The sequence below is a fragment of the Urocitellus parryii genome, chromosome 7 (genome assembly GCF_045843805.1).
Source record: "Urocitellus parryii isolate mUroPar1 chromosome 7, mUroPar1.hap1, whole genome shotgun sequence".
NCBI lineage: Eukaryota > Metazoa > Chordata > Mammalia > Rodentia > Sciuridae > Urocitellus > Urocitellus parryii.
The window spans coordinates 97891630-97907328 of NC_135537.1; positions in this window are offsets into that span (position 1 = coordinate 97891630).

Here is a 15699-nt window from a genome sequence, read left to right on the forward strand (position 1 = left end):
TGTCCCCTACTTTTGGGATCTCTTCTGCCACACCCAAGTTTGTGAGCTCCTCAGAATTTCCAATTCCAGATATGTATTCCCAGATTTTTTTCCTCTTCTCCTCTCACTGTGTCTTATTTGGGGTGATGATAATGTCAAGGCATTGTGGTGGATGGCAGTGGAAGATTGTTATGTGGCACGTGTACGCATATATATTAGACTCATTTTCCGTTTTGCCATTTGAAATATTGAATCTCTGACACTAACCCATAGCCTACTAGAGTCTGACTACTTATCGTAACATCGATAAAAATAATCTAAAGGAATAGAAGTAGAGGCATTTGATAGGAGGCATGGTGTATACTTGGAATTGCCTTTTGCCTCATCAGAGATACATATTATGAAACCTGTCACACATTTTTCTCCTTTTCTTTCTCCATGAATTTTCAAAATGAACAAATATGTAACTTCCTGACTCCCTGTCTCTGTCGCCTGGGTCACGATGTATACTCTTATATGCACATATATAATCCTACTGCCCTCACAGGTATATTCTTGAGAGTACTCTGATTTTGGAAAACACAAATTTCATGAAGAGATCACTGCCCCCCAGTACACTGAGGTCACTGAAAATTCCAGCTGTGGTGAGCTTATACTTCAACAAGTTGATCCATGGAACAATGTAGAGGAAAATGAATATTCTGGGTACATGTGTGATGGATATATATCCCCTTATGAGTTTCGATTGGCATACGTACTATTACATTTTAATAGATTAAATATATAGTATGGATTTGCAAACATGAAATATATGTGTCATATACTACCTTGATTCTTTCATGTCCATCTGGGTGGATTGATAATCAACTATTCACAAGATATTTCTCAGAAATATTCATTTTCTTGACATACACATTAGTTTCTGAATACTCAAAATGAACTTCAGTGAATGTTGAGTACTAACCCTCATATTTCTACAGTAAGTGACCCAGTTGAACATCCATGAAAGTATATTCATATGGGACATGATGTGTATTTTGAAGTAAATTTTCATTCAAAATTGTTAAATTCCTATTTCTTCAGAAATGATACATCCAGGATGTATCATTTCATCCAATAATCACAAATTGATATGCATATGATTCACTTACATTCACTCCCTGTATCAGATCCCATGTATTTCTCCATGTTGCTTTACTTGCTCTTTCATGAGATTTCTTTATAACACATTACTTTTGAATTCCATCAACATTTTCGAAGCAACACTCACAGTTTGGTATAAACAGTAACCCTAATATTACCACTAGATGTATAACTACTTGGACTGGATGTTTGTATGTGAATACCAGATTGCATGTATTTTTTAAAATATCAATTCAATCCATTATTTAAAATAGGAACCTGTTATATTTTTTATTCACCGTATGGTGTCTTCATGCATCATCTCTATATACGTAGACCCAGGGTACACCTATTTTTATCCCCAAACTCTAAACGATAGGGTTTCAAAACATGCTCCCAGAAATGGTGGGAGGAATACACATGTCACCTGCTCCGTGTCTTCCTTTCATCACATCATCTTCTGGACAAAAAATGCAAAACTCACACTTATCTTATGATTTTTCCGAAGCCTAATTTTAATGTGAGCATGGATTACTAAAATCATCTACTTCTGCCGTGCCTATTGTTTTCAAATTTCAATCCTATGGTGAGTATACACTTGTTTCTTCCTAGGATAGTGTATTCAACCATCCCCCCTGTTGAAAATATCCCTGATCTTATCGCTCATTTTGTACTTTGCCCCATCTCCTAACATCCCTATTGATATCTATTTCCCCAAGTGCCTTGTTGTGACTGACTCTTCTTGTGTGCTGACATTCCCATTTACACTCTAATAGAAATTCATTCGATTGCAAAAAGGGCCTTTTGCCCAAATCTTAAACTCACTCTTCTTCCTTCCCCTACCCTGGAATCCTGCCTACTATCTCAATTTCACTGGAAGTTCTCTTTTCCATTCAGTAGTCCCAGGTACAAGATCTTATGCCATTGTAAATGGATTCAGAGGATTCACCTCTTGAGAACATAATTCAAAACTATGTATCCAAATGAAGGGCCCAACACCCTTGTGTGCTTCAGATCTTACCTAGTTTTCTATTATCATACTTACATTTCACCTTACATTCTTAAAATATCCCAGTTGCCCAATACCCGTATCCATCCAGCAGAATGACTCCTACACCAAATCGAACCTGATATGACCCTGAACCAGACTCTGTTCCCTCAATCTATCTTCACATAACAGCAGGTCCTGAGTTGATCTTGCCATACAGGTATGTAGGGAATCCTCCATCTGCTGAGAAGCTCAAAGGTAGATGCAGAAATGATCCCTGGAGCAAATGTAGGCAGCTAGGTAGGACCTGTGAGGTCTAAAGTCATCTTCCATGGCCAACAACCCAGTCAGGATGAAGGGCTGTGGCTGATTCAGCCTCTCTCTTCTCAATGCAGGGAAGATGGACACAACCAGGCCTGGGTGGGTTCCTGATCCCGGGCTCCTAGCATCTATAGGCCTTTATGACTTGTGAAAATGTCACAGGAAGGTGGGGCAGCCTCCATCTCATGGGACCCTTGGAAACAACTGTTAGGACAAAGTGGTTGCCAAGGCAGTGACGTCATTCACGTCCCTGAAGGAAGTGACCTCACCTCACTTCCTTGGTGATGGAACTCTGAACTTGGGATCCAGGAGTCGAGGCACCCAGAGGCAGTTCCAGTCCCAGTGGGCTCACTTGTTTTTCTGGACCAAGGCCAGAGTCATTCTTTCTTGGCACCTGGTGATGTGTTGATAGCCAAATGCCTTGAATGGTCTCAACAGGGGCGTTTCCTGAGAAAGAAGTGTTGGCTCATTGCTGGCTCCTGACAACTACACAGATATGGCCAAGGAGACCAGAGCTGAGACAGGACAGGCCACTGCTGTGGAACATATTTTGACCCACCAGTCAGAGGGCAGGGTGGATAGATGCAGACCAAATACAGGGGTGGTTTGTGTGTCTTAGTGGGTGTGTGTTTCAATTTGGCGTTTTTTCTCATGTTCTGAGAACATGAAGGAAAAACGTTTTTGTTGTTGTTGTTGTTGTTGGTTGGTTTGAAATGGACTGTTAACTAGTGAGTCTTTCTATGCCAGTGGATCCCACTGGGTTTGTGGTTAAAGAGAGTAGAGAGAAGAATGCAGCCGTGAATGTTTTCTCTCTAGTGGAAATCTTTGCAGGGCTCCTCATGGCCTATTGATGAATGGACTGCTGCTTGCCTTGCAGATGGGCAACACCTACCAAGATCCTATGTTCCTGTATTCTTCCTGAATTTTGGCCACTGTCTGAAGGGGTTCGTGTTTTTGTGTCCAAGATTGGTTACCACCTTCAAGCTCTGTGACATGGCCATGGATTGGATTGCTGATGGGAACGCCAAGCATCTCAGAAAAGTCAAAAATTAGCATGACTGGTAAGGATCTCTCTGGAGAATCCCTGCTTGCTTAGATAGCCACCCAAGTTGCATGATTAGGAGCTGTCAGTGCCACAGTGTTCAATTCAAGGAAAGTTTTTCTCCAGGCTTCTTTCCTCCCTATTGTTCTGTTCCCCTGAATGTCAGGGAGGTGTTGGCCTTAGGGCACTCCTTTGGGGATCCTCAAGAAAACAGTTTCAAATGGAAATGAAGAGGCCCCATCAGTGCCTTTTAGGTAAAGTGCTTTGTAAAAGCTGTGTCCGAATCAGACTCTTGGCCCTGTGTGTGGCTGTGAATTACATTCTCAGCACCCCAGGAAACTCAAGAAAAATCCCATGTGTCCATCCAAATCTCAAAGGATGAAAAAGAAGTGTAATATTGGATGAAGTCTCTTGCCTTCCTCTGGTGAGGCTCCTGACCCCGATGAAGTAAGAACAGGGATCCTCTGGGTCAAATGAGTTGTTGCAAGCCCTCCAGTAACTAGCACACAGGTGTTTGGGTGTTTTCATGAGTCCAGTACACATAAAGAATCTACCCCTGGCAGGCAGGAGGCCTCGAATTTGAGAAGCAGAGCAGTATTAACTACAGGCCCATTTTATCTATCCTGTTTCTCAGGAAGGGTGTCCAGGCCACCATGACGTTTGGCACATGATGGGCATGAGAGCTTACTTTGCACACCATCTTAGACTGCTCCCCCTAAGGAAACCCCCAGCCAGAATGTTATGATGCGTGTCTGTATGGAAGAAGATGAGGGCCACGTGGGAGTGTTTTTGTTAGAATAGTGGTCTTTTGTGTGGTGGTTGGAAAAGATGAGTGGGTCCACCTCAGCTTGAACTCTGGTGTGATGCCATTAGAGACTCAGTTCTGGAACTGATCTCAGAGAACTCTTGCCATGAATCGTGTTGGGATTTTACAAGGCCAGGCATTAGAGGAGCCTTTGGAAACTGAGGTCTAGGCCGAGGGTGGCTTTCTCCACAGCACTGGGAATCTCAGCCAGGATTTCACATGAGTTTGCTGTTAAAGCCTTTTCAGCTATAGTTGAGAGCCAACACTCACATGGACCTCTTATTTTAGAACCCCAATGGGCCTGGATCCCTGTGACCTTTCGCCACTCCTTGAAAAGCCTTGCCTGCATGCGATCTCCAGAGCTTTTACCGAAAGGAGATTCCTCGACCCTCAATGGCTCCCGAATGAATCAAAACCCACAGTGCCACCTTCTTCATTCTTGAAATATGGCTAGGCCAATAACATGAAGGTTTTGAGAATCCCATGACCAGAAATCCCTGGAGAACCTTTAGATCTCCTGTTGCTCACCATGACTGAACCGGCCAGTGCCCTTTTTGACTGAGTGGAATTCATGATCATGGTGAAGAACAGAGATGCCAGTGAGTAGGAGCCAGCAGGGAACTGGGCCTGGAGCAATGGAGTGCAGGTGTGTGACCAACATCTGTGGTGAGCCCCTGTGGTTCTGTCATTGGCTTCCCAATGACATGTGACTGACAAGGTGCAGCCAGCAGACCCTAAAATATAAAGGCATGTTGTTGTGGGGAGAGGATCTGGTGCGATGCTCAGAATCAAGTGGCTATGCTCAAGTGGGAAAGATATATGGGGTAGCAGCCCGGTTTGTGTTTTTTCCTTCAGACCCTGACTCACCCCAAGTGACGGAGCTCCCTCCAGCACTGTGTCCCGGTTGACCTTTATGTATTTCAAAAACAAACACCAAATTTCCAGGGAAGCTGCAAGAAATGCCATGAAAACTGGAGGGTGAGCCAAAGGCTTCGCAATCCACCCAGGGAGACACTCATACCCCAATGGCCACAGTTATCTACAAAGAGAGGATTCAGCTCTGCTGCCTCCTGTTCGCATTGGAAAATATGAAAGCATGTCCTCCTGTTCACATAGACTGGGAACAAGCTTTCCTGGTCTCACTGCAAAGGAAGCTAATGCACAAAGCTCTATTTCTAGTGCACAGAGGTCAGAGGCAGATAGTCAAGAAGTCATTAGGCCAGCAAAGTTCCATGTTTGTGGAATGTTTACCCTGTCCCCTACTTTTGGGATCTCTTCTGCCACACCCGAGTTTGTGAGCTCCTCAGAATTTCCAATTCCAGATATGTATTCCCAGATTTTTTTCCTCTTCTCCTCTCACTGTGTGTTATTTGGGGTGATAGTAATGTCAAGGCATTGTGGTGGATGGCAGTGGAAGATTGTTATGTGGCACGTGTTCGCATATATATTAGACTCATTTTCCGTTTTGCCATTTGAAATATTGAATCTCTGACACTAACCCATAGCCTACTAGAGTCTGACTACTTATCGTAACATCGATAAAAATAATCTAAAGGAATAGAAGTAGAGGCATTTGATAGGAGGCATGGTGTATACTTGGAATTGCCTTTTGCTTCATCAGAGATACATATTATGAAACCTGTCACACATTTTTCTCCTTTTATTTCTCCATGAATTTTCAAAATGAACAAATATGTAACTTCCTGACTCCCTGTCTCTGTCGCCTGGGTCACGATGTATACTCTTATATGCACATATATAATCCTACTGCCCTCACAGGTATATTCTTGAGAGTACTCTGATTTTGGAAAATACAAATTTCATGAAGAGATCACTGCCCCCCAGTACACTGAGGTCACTGAAAATTCCAGCTGTGGTGAGCTTATACTTCAACAAGTTGATCCATGGAACAATGTAGAGGAAAATGAATATTCTGGGTACATGTGTGATGGATATATATCCCCTTATGAGTTTCGATTGGCATACGTACTATTACATTTTAATAGATTAAATATATAGTATGGATTTGCAAACATGAAATATATGTGTCATATACTACCTTGATTCTTTCATGTCCATCTGGGTGGATTGATAATCAACTATTCACAAGATATTTCTCAGAAATATTCATTTTCTTGACATACACATTAGTTTCTGAATACTCAAAATGAACTTTCAGTGAATGTTGAGTACTAACCCTCATATTTCTACAGTAAGTGACCCAGTTGAACATCCATGAAAGTATATTCATATGGGACATGATGTGTATTTTGAAGTAAATTTTCATTCAAAATTGTTAAATTCCTATTTCTTCAGAAATGATACATCCAGGATGTATCATTTCATCCAATAATCACAAATTGATATGCATATGATTCACTTACATTCACTCCCTGTATCAGATCCCATGTATTTCTCCATGTTGCTTTACTTGCTCTTTCATGAGATTTCTTTATAACACATTACTTTTGAATTCCATCAACATTTTCGAAGCAACACTCACAGTTTGGTATAAACAGTAACCCTAATATTACCACTAGATGCATAACTACTTGGACTGGATGTTTGTATGTGAATACCAGATTGCATGTATTTTTTAAAATATCAATTCAATCCATTATTTAAAATAGGAACCTGTTATATATTTTATTCACCGTATGGTGTCTTCATGCATCATCTCTATATACGTAGACCCAGGGTACACCTATTTTTATCCCCAAACTCTAAACGATAGGGTTTCAAAACATGCTCCCAGAAATGGTGGGAGGAATACACATGTCACCTGCTCCGTGTCTTCCTTTCATCACATCATCTTCTGGACAAAAAATGCAAAACTCACACTTATCTTATGATTTTTCCAAAGCCTAATTTTAATGTGAGCATGGATTACTAAAATCATCTACTTCTGCGTTGCCTATTGTTTTCAAATTTCAATCCTATGGTGAGTATACACTTGTTTCTTCCTAGGATAGTGTATTCAACCATCCCCCTGTTGAAAATATCCCTCATCTTATCGCTCATTTTGTACTTTGCCCCATCTCCTAACATCCCTATTGATATCTATTTCCCCAAGTGCCTTGTTGTGACTGACTCTTCTTGTGTGCTGACATTCCCATTTACACTCTAATAGAAATTCATTCGATTGCAAAAAGGGCCTTTTGCCCAAATCTTAAACTCACTCTTCTTCCTTCCCCTACCCTGGAATCCTGCCTACTATCTCAATTTCACTGGAAGTTCTCTTTTCCATTCAGTAGTCCCAGGTACAAGATCTTATGCCATTGTAAATGGATTCAGAGGATTCACCTCTTGAGAACATAATTCAAAACTATGTATCCAAATGAAGGGCCCAACACCCTTGTGTGCTTCAGATCTTACCTAGTTTTCTATTATCATACTTACATTTCACCTTACATTCTTAAAATATCCCAGTTGCCCAATACCCGTATCCATCCAGCAGAATGACTCCTACACCCAATCGAACCTGATATGACCCTGAACCAGACTCTGTTCCCTCAATCTATCTTCACATAACAGCAGGTCCTGAGTTGATCTTGCCATACAGGTATGTAGGGAATCCTCCATCTGCTGAGAAGCTCAAAGGTAGATGCAGAAATGATCCCTGGAGCAAATGTAGGCAGCTAGGTAGGACCTGTGAGGTCTAAAGTCATCTTCCATGGCCAACAACCCAGTCAGGATGAAGGGCTGTGGCTGAATCAGCCTCTCTCTTCTCAATGCAGGGAAGATGGACACAACCAGGCCTGGGTGGGTTCCTGATCCCGGGCTCCTAGGGTATATAGGCCTTTATGACTTGTGAAAATGTCACAGGAAGGTGGGGCAGCCTCCATCTCATGGGACCCTTGGAAACAACTGTTAGGACAAAGTGGTTGCCAAGGCAGTGACGTGATTCACGTCCCTGAAGGAAGTGACCTCACCTCACTTCCTTGGTGATGGAACTCTCTGAACTTGGGATCCAGGAGTCGAGGCACCCAGAGGCAGTTCCAGTCCCAGTGGGCTCACTTGTTTTTCTGGACCAAGGCCAGAGTCATTCTTTCTTGGCACCTGGTGATGTGTTGATAGCCAAATGCCTTGAATGGTCTCAACAGGGGCGTTTCCTGAGAAAGAAGTGTTGGCTCATTGCTGGCTCCTGACAACTACACAGATATGGCCAAGGAGACCAGAGCTGAGACAGGACAGGCCACTGCTGTGGAACATATTTTGACCCACCAGTCAGAGGGCAGAGTGGATAGACGCAGACCAAATACAGGGGTGGTTTGTGTGTCTTAGTGGGTGTGTGTTTCAATTTGGCGTTTTTTCTCATGTTCTGAGAACATGAAGGAAAAACGTTTTTGTTGTTGTTGTTGTTGTTGTTGTTGTTGGTGGTGGTGGTGGTGGTGGTGGTGGTGTTTGGTTTGAAATGGACTGTTAACTAGTGAGTCTTTCTATGCCAGTGGATCCCACTGGGTTTGTGGTTAAAGAGAGTAGAGAGAAGAATGCAGCCGTGAATGTTTTCTGTCTAGTGGAAATCTTTGCAGGGCTCCTCATGGCCTATTGATGAATGGACTGCTGCTTGCCTTGCAGATGGGCAACACCTACCAAGATCCTAAGTTCCTGTATTCTTCCTGAATTTTGGCCACTGTCTGAAGGGGTTCGTTTTTTTGTGTCCAAGATGGGTTACCACCTTCAAGCTCTGTGACATGGCCATGGATTGGATTGCTGATGGGAACGCCAAGCATCTCAGAAAAGTCAAAAATTAGCATGACTGGTAAGGATCTCTCTGGAGAATCCCTGCTTGCTTAGATAGCCACCCAAGTTGCATGATTAGGAGCTGTCAGTGCCACAGTGTTCAATTCAAGGAAAGTTTTTCTCCAGGCTACTTTCCTCCCTATTGTTCTGTTCCCCTGAATGTCAGGGAGGTGTTGGCCTTAGGGCACTCCTTTGGGGATCCTCAAGAAAACAGTTTCAAATGGAAATGAAGAGGCCCCATCAGTGCCTTTTAGGTAAAGTGCTTTGTAAAAGCTGTGTCCGAATCAGACTCTTGGCCCTGTGTGTGGCTGTGAATTACATTCTCAGCACCCCAGGAAACTCAAGAAAAATCCCATGTGTCCATCCAAATCTCAAAGGATGAAAAAGAAGTGTAATATTGGATGAAGTCTCTTGCCTTCCTCTGGTGAGGCTCCTGACCCCGATGAAGTAAGAACAGGGATCCTCTGGGTCAAATGAGTTGTTGCAAGCCCTCCAGTAAATAGCACACAGGTGTTTGGGTGTTTTCATGAGTCCAGTACACATAAAGAATCTACCCCTGGCAGGCAGGAGGCCTCGAATTTGAGAAGCAGAGCAGTATTAACTACAGGCCCATTTTATCTATCCTGTTTCTCAGGAAGGGTGTCCAGGCCACCATGACGTTTGGCACATGATGGGCATGAGAGCTTACTTTGCACACCATCTTAGACTGCTCCCCCTAAGGAAACCCCCAGCCAGAATGTTATGATGCGTGTCTGTATGGAAGAAGATGAGGGCCACGTGGGAGTGTTTTGGTTAGAATAGTGGTCTTTTGTGTGGTGGTTGGAAAAGATGAGTGGGTCCACCTCAGCTTGAACTCTGGTGTGATGCCATTAGAGACTCAGTTCTGGAACTGATCTCAGAGAACTCTTGCCATGAATCGTGTTGGGATTTTACAAGGCCAGGCATTAGAGGAGCCTTTGGAAACTGAGGTCTAGGCCGAGGGTGGCTTTCTCCACAGCACTGGGAATCTCAGCCAGGATTTCACATGAGTTTGCTGTTAAAACCTTTTCAGCTATAGTTGAGAGCCAACACTCACATGGACCTCTTATTTTAGACCCCCAATGGGCCTGGATCCCTGTGACCTTTCGCCACTCCTTGAAAAGCCTTGCCTGCATGCGATCTCCAGAGCTTTTACCGAAAGGAGATTCCTCGACCCTCAATGGCTCCCAAATGAATCAAAACCCACAGTGCCACCTTCTTCATTCTTGAAATATGGCTAGGCCAATAACATGAAGGTTTTGAGAATCCCATGACCAGAAATCCCTGGAGAACCTTTAGATCTCCTGTTGCTCATCATGACTGAACTGGCCAGTGCCGTTTTTGACTGAGTGGAATTCATGATCATGGTGAAGAACAGAGATGCCAGTGAGTAGGAGCCAGCAGGGAACTGGGCCTGGAGCAATGGAGTGCAGGTGTGTGACCAACATCTGTGGTGAGCCCCTGTGGTTCTGTCATTGGCTTCCCAATGACATGTGACTGACAAGGTGCAGCCAGCAGACCCTAAAATATAAAGGCATGTTGTTGTGGGGAGAGGATCTGGTGCGATGCTCAGAATCAAGTGGCTATGCTCAAGTGGGAATGATATATGGGGTAGCAGCCCGGTTTGTGTTTTTTCCTTCAGACCCTGACTCACCCCACGTGACGGAGCTCCCTCCAGCACTGTGTCCCGGTTGACCTTTATGTATTTCAAAAACAAACACCAAATTTCCAGGGAAGCTGCAAGAAACGCCATGAAAACTGGAGGGTGAGCCAAAGGCTTCACAATCCACCCAGGGAGACACTCATACCCCAATGGCCACAGTTACCTACAAAGAGAGGATTCAGCTCTGCTGCCTCCTGTTCGCATTGGAAAATATGAAAGCATGTCCTCCTGTTCACATAGACTGAGACCAAGCTTTCCTGGTCTCACTGCAAAGGAAGCTAAAGCACAAAGCTCTATTTCTAGTGCACAGAGGTCAGAGGCAGATAGTCAAGAAGTCATTAGGCCAGCAAAGTTCCATGTTTGTGGAATGTTTACCCTGTCCCCTACTTTTGGGATCTCTTCTGCCACACCCAAGTTTGTGAGCTCCTCAGAATTTCCAATTCCAGATATGTATTCCCAGATTTTTTTCCTCTTCTCCTCTCACTGTGTCTTATTTGGGGTGATGGTAATGTCAAGGCATTGTGGTGGATGGCAGTGGAAGATTGTTATGTGGCACGTGTTCGAATATATATTAGACTCATTTTCCGTTTTGCCATTTGAAATATTGAATCTCTGACACTAACCCATAGCCTACTAGAGTCTGACTACTTATCGTAACATCGATAAAAATAATCTAAAGGAATAGAAGTAGAGGCATTTGATAGGAGGCATGGTGTATACTTGGAATTGCCTTTTGCCTCATCAGAGATACATATTATGAAACCTGTCACACATTTTTCTCCTTTTCTTTCTCCATGAATTTTCAAAATGAACAAATATGTAACTTCCTGACTCCCTGTCTCTGTCGCCTGGGTCACGATGTATACTCTTATATGCACATATATAATCCTACTGCCCTCACAGGTATATTCTTGAGAGTACTCTGATTTTGGAAAACACAAATTTCATGAAGAGATCACTGCCCCCCAGTACACTGAGGTCACTGAAAATTCCAGCTGTGGTGAGCTTATACTTCAACAAGTTGATCCATGGAACAATGTAGAGGAAAATGAATATTCTGGGTACATGTGTGATGGATATATATCCCCTTATGAGTTTCGATTGGCATACGTACTATTACATTTTAATAGATTAAATATATAGTATGGATTTGCAAACATGAAATATATGTGTCATATACTACCTTGATTCTTTCATGTCCATCTGGGTGGATTGATAATCAACTATTCACAAGATATTTCTCAGAAATATTCATTTTCTTGACATACACATTAGTTTCTGAATACTCAAAATGAACTTTCAGTGAATGTTGAGTACTAACCCTCATATTTCTACAGTAAGTGACCCAGTTGAACATCCATGAAAGTATATTCATATGGGACATGATGTGTATTTTGAAGTAAATTTTCATTCAAAATTGTTAAATTCCTATTTCTTCAGAAATGATACATCCAGGATGTATCATTTCATCCAATAATCACAAATTGATATGCATATGATTCACTTACATTCACTCCCTGTATCAGATCCCATGTATTTCTCCATGTTGCTTTACTTGCTCTTTCATGAGATTTCTTTATAACACATTACTTTTGAATTCCATCAACATTTTCGAAGCAACACTCACAGTTTGGTATAAACAGTAACCCTAATATTACCACTAGATGTATAACTACTTGGACTGGATGTTTGTATGTGAATACCAGATTGCATGTATTTTTTAAAATATCAATTCAATCCATTATTTAAAATAGGAACCTGTTATATATTTTATTCACCGTATGGTGTCTTCATGCATCATCTCTATATACGTAGACCCAGGGTACACCTATTTTTATCCCCAAACTCTAAACGATAGGGTTTCAAAACATGCTCCCAGAAATGGTGGGAGGAATACACATGTCACCTGCTCCGTGTCTTCCTTTCATCACATCATCTTCTGGACAAAAAATGCAAAACTCACACTTATCTTATGATTTTTCCAAAGCCTAATTTTAATGTGAGCATGGATTACTAAAATCATCTACTTCTGCGTTGCCTATTGTTTTCAAATTTCAATCCTATGGTGAGTATACACTTGTTTCTTCCTAGGATAGTGTATTCAACCATCCCCCTGTTGAAAATATCCCTCATCTTATCACTCATTTTGTACTTTGCCCCATCTCCTAACATCCCTATTGATATCTATTTCCCCAAGTGCCTTGTTGTGACTGACTCTTCTTGTGTGCTGACATTCCCATTTACACTCTAATAGAAATTCATTCGATTGCAAAAAGGGCCTTTTGCCCAAATCTTAAACTCACTCTTCTTCCTTCCCCTACCCTGGAATCCTGCCTACTATCTCAATTTCACTGGAAGTTCTCTTTTCCATTCAGTAGTCCCAGGTACAAGATCTTATGCCATTGTAAATGGATTCAGAGGATTCACCTCTTGAGAACATAATTCAAAACTATGTATCCAAATGAAGGGCCCAACACCCTTGTGTGCTTCAGATCTTACCTAGTTTTCTATTATCATACTTACATTTCACCTTACATTCTTAAAATATCCCAGTTGCCCAATACCCGTATCCATCCAGCAGAATGACTCCTACACCCAATCGAACCTGATATGACCCTGAACCAGACTCTGTTCCCTCAATCTATCTTCACATAACAGCAGGTCCTGAGTTGATCTTGCCATACAGGTATGTAGGGAATCCTCCATCTGCTGAGAAGCTCAAAGGTAGATGCAGAAATGATCCCTGGAGCAAATGTAGGCAGCTAGGTAGGACCTGTGAGGTCTAAAGTCATCTTCCATGGCCAACAACCCAGTCAGGATGAAGGGCTGTGGCTGAATCAGCCTCTCTCTTCTCAATGCAGGGAAGATGGACACAACCAGGCCTGGGTGGGTTCCTGATCCCGGGCTCCTAGGGTATATAGGCCTTTATGACTTGTGAAAATGTCACAGGAAGGTGGGGCAGCCTCCATCTCATGGGACCCTTGGAAACAACTGTTAGGACAAAGTGGTTGCCAAGGCAGTGACGTGATTCACGTCCCTGAAGGAAGTGACCTCACCTCACTTCCTTGGTGATGGAACTCTCTGAACTTGGGATCCAGGAGTCGAGGCACCCAGAGGCAGTTCCAGTCCCAGTGGGCTCACTTGTTTTTCTGGACCAAGGCCAGAGTCATTCTTTCTTGGCACCTGGTGATGTGTTGATAGCCAAATGCCTTGAATGGTCTCAACAGGGGCGTTTCCTGAGAAAGAAGTGTTGGCTCATTGCTGGCTCCTGACAACTACACAGATATGGCCAAGGAGACCAGAGCTGAGACAGGACAGGCCACTGCTGTGGAACATATTTTGACCCACCAGTCAGAGGGCAGAGTGGATAGACGCAGACCAAATACAGGGGTGGTTTGTGTGTCTTAGTGGGTGTGTGTTTCAATTTGGCGTTTTTTCTCATGTTCTGAGAACATGAAGGAAAAACGTTTTTGTTGTTGTTGTTGTTGTTGTTGTTGGTGGTGGTGGTGGTGGTGGTGGTGGTGGTGTTTGGTTTGAAATGGACTGTTAACTAGTGAGTCTTTCTATGCCAGTGGATCCCACTGGGTTTGTGGTTAAAGAGAGTAGAGAGAAGAATGCAGCCGTGAATGTTTTCTGTCTAGTGGAAATCTTTGCAGGGCTCCTCATGGCCTATTGATGAATGGACTGCTGCTTGCCTTGCAGATGGGCAACACCTACCAAGATCCTAAGTTCCTGTATTCTTCCTGAATTTTGGCCACTGTCTGAAGGGGTTCGTTTTTTTGTGTCCAAGATGGGTTACCACCTTCAAGCTCTGTGACATGGCCATGGATTGGATTGCTGATGGGAACGCCAAGCATCTCAGAAAAGTCAAAAATTAGCATGACTGGTAAGGATCTCTCTGGAGAATCCCTGCTTGCTTAGATAGCCACCCAAGTTGCATGATTAGGAGCTGTCAGTGCCACAGTGTTCAATTCAAGGAAAGTTTTTCTCCAGGCTACTTTCCTCCCTATTGTTCTGTTCCCCTGAATGTCAGGGAGGTGTTGGCCTTAGGGCACTCCTTTGGGGATCCTCAAGAAAACAGTTTCAAATGGAAATGAAGAGGCCCCATCAGTGCCTTTTAGGTAAAGTGCTTTGTAAAAGCTGTGTCCGAATCAGACTCTTGGCCCTGTGTGTGGCTGTGAATTACATTCTCAGCACCCCAGGAAACTCAAGAAAAATCCCATGTGTCCATCCAAATCTCAAAGGATGAAAAAGAAGTGTAATATTGGATGAAGTCTCTTGCCTTCCTCTGGTGAGGCTCCTGACCCCGATGAAGTAAGAACAGGGATCCTCTGGGTCAAATGAGTTGTTGCAAGCCCTCCAGTAAATAGCACACAGGTGTTTGGGTGTTTTCATGAGTCCAGTACACATAAAGAATCTACCCCTGGCAGGCAGGAGGCCTCGAATTTGAGAAGCAGAGCAGTATTAACTACAGGCCCATTTTATCTATCCTGTTTCTCAGGAAGGGTGTCCAGGCCACCATGACGTTTGGCACATGATGGGCATGAGAGCTTACTTTGCACACCATCTTAGACTGCTCCCCCTAAGGAAACCCCCAGCCAGAATGTTATGATGCGTGTCTGTATGGAAGAAGATGAGGGCCACGTGGGAGTGTTTTTGTTAGAATAGTGGTCTTTTGTGTGGTGGTTGGAAAAGATGAGTGGGTCCACCTCAGCTTGAACTCTGGTGTGATGCCATTAGAGACTCAGTTCTGGAACTGATCTCAGAGAACTCTTGCCATGAATCGTGTTGGGATTTTACAAGGCCAGGCATTAGAGGAGCCTTTGGAAACTGAGGTCTAGGCCGAGGGTGGCTTTCTCCACAGCACTGGGAATCTCAGCCAGGATTTCACATGAGTTTGCTGTTAAAGCCTTTTCAGCTATAGTTGAGAGCCAACACTCACATGGACCTCTTATTTTAGACCCCCAATGGGCCTGGATCCCTGTGACCTTTCGCCACTCCTTGAAAAGCCTTGCCTG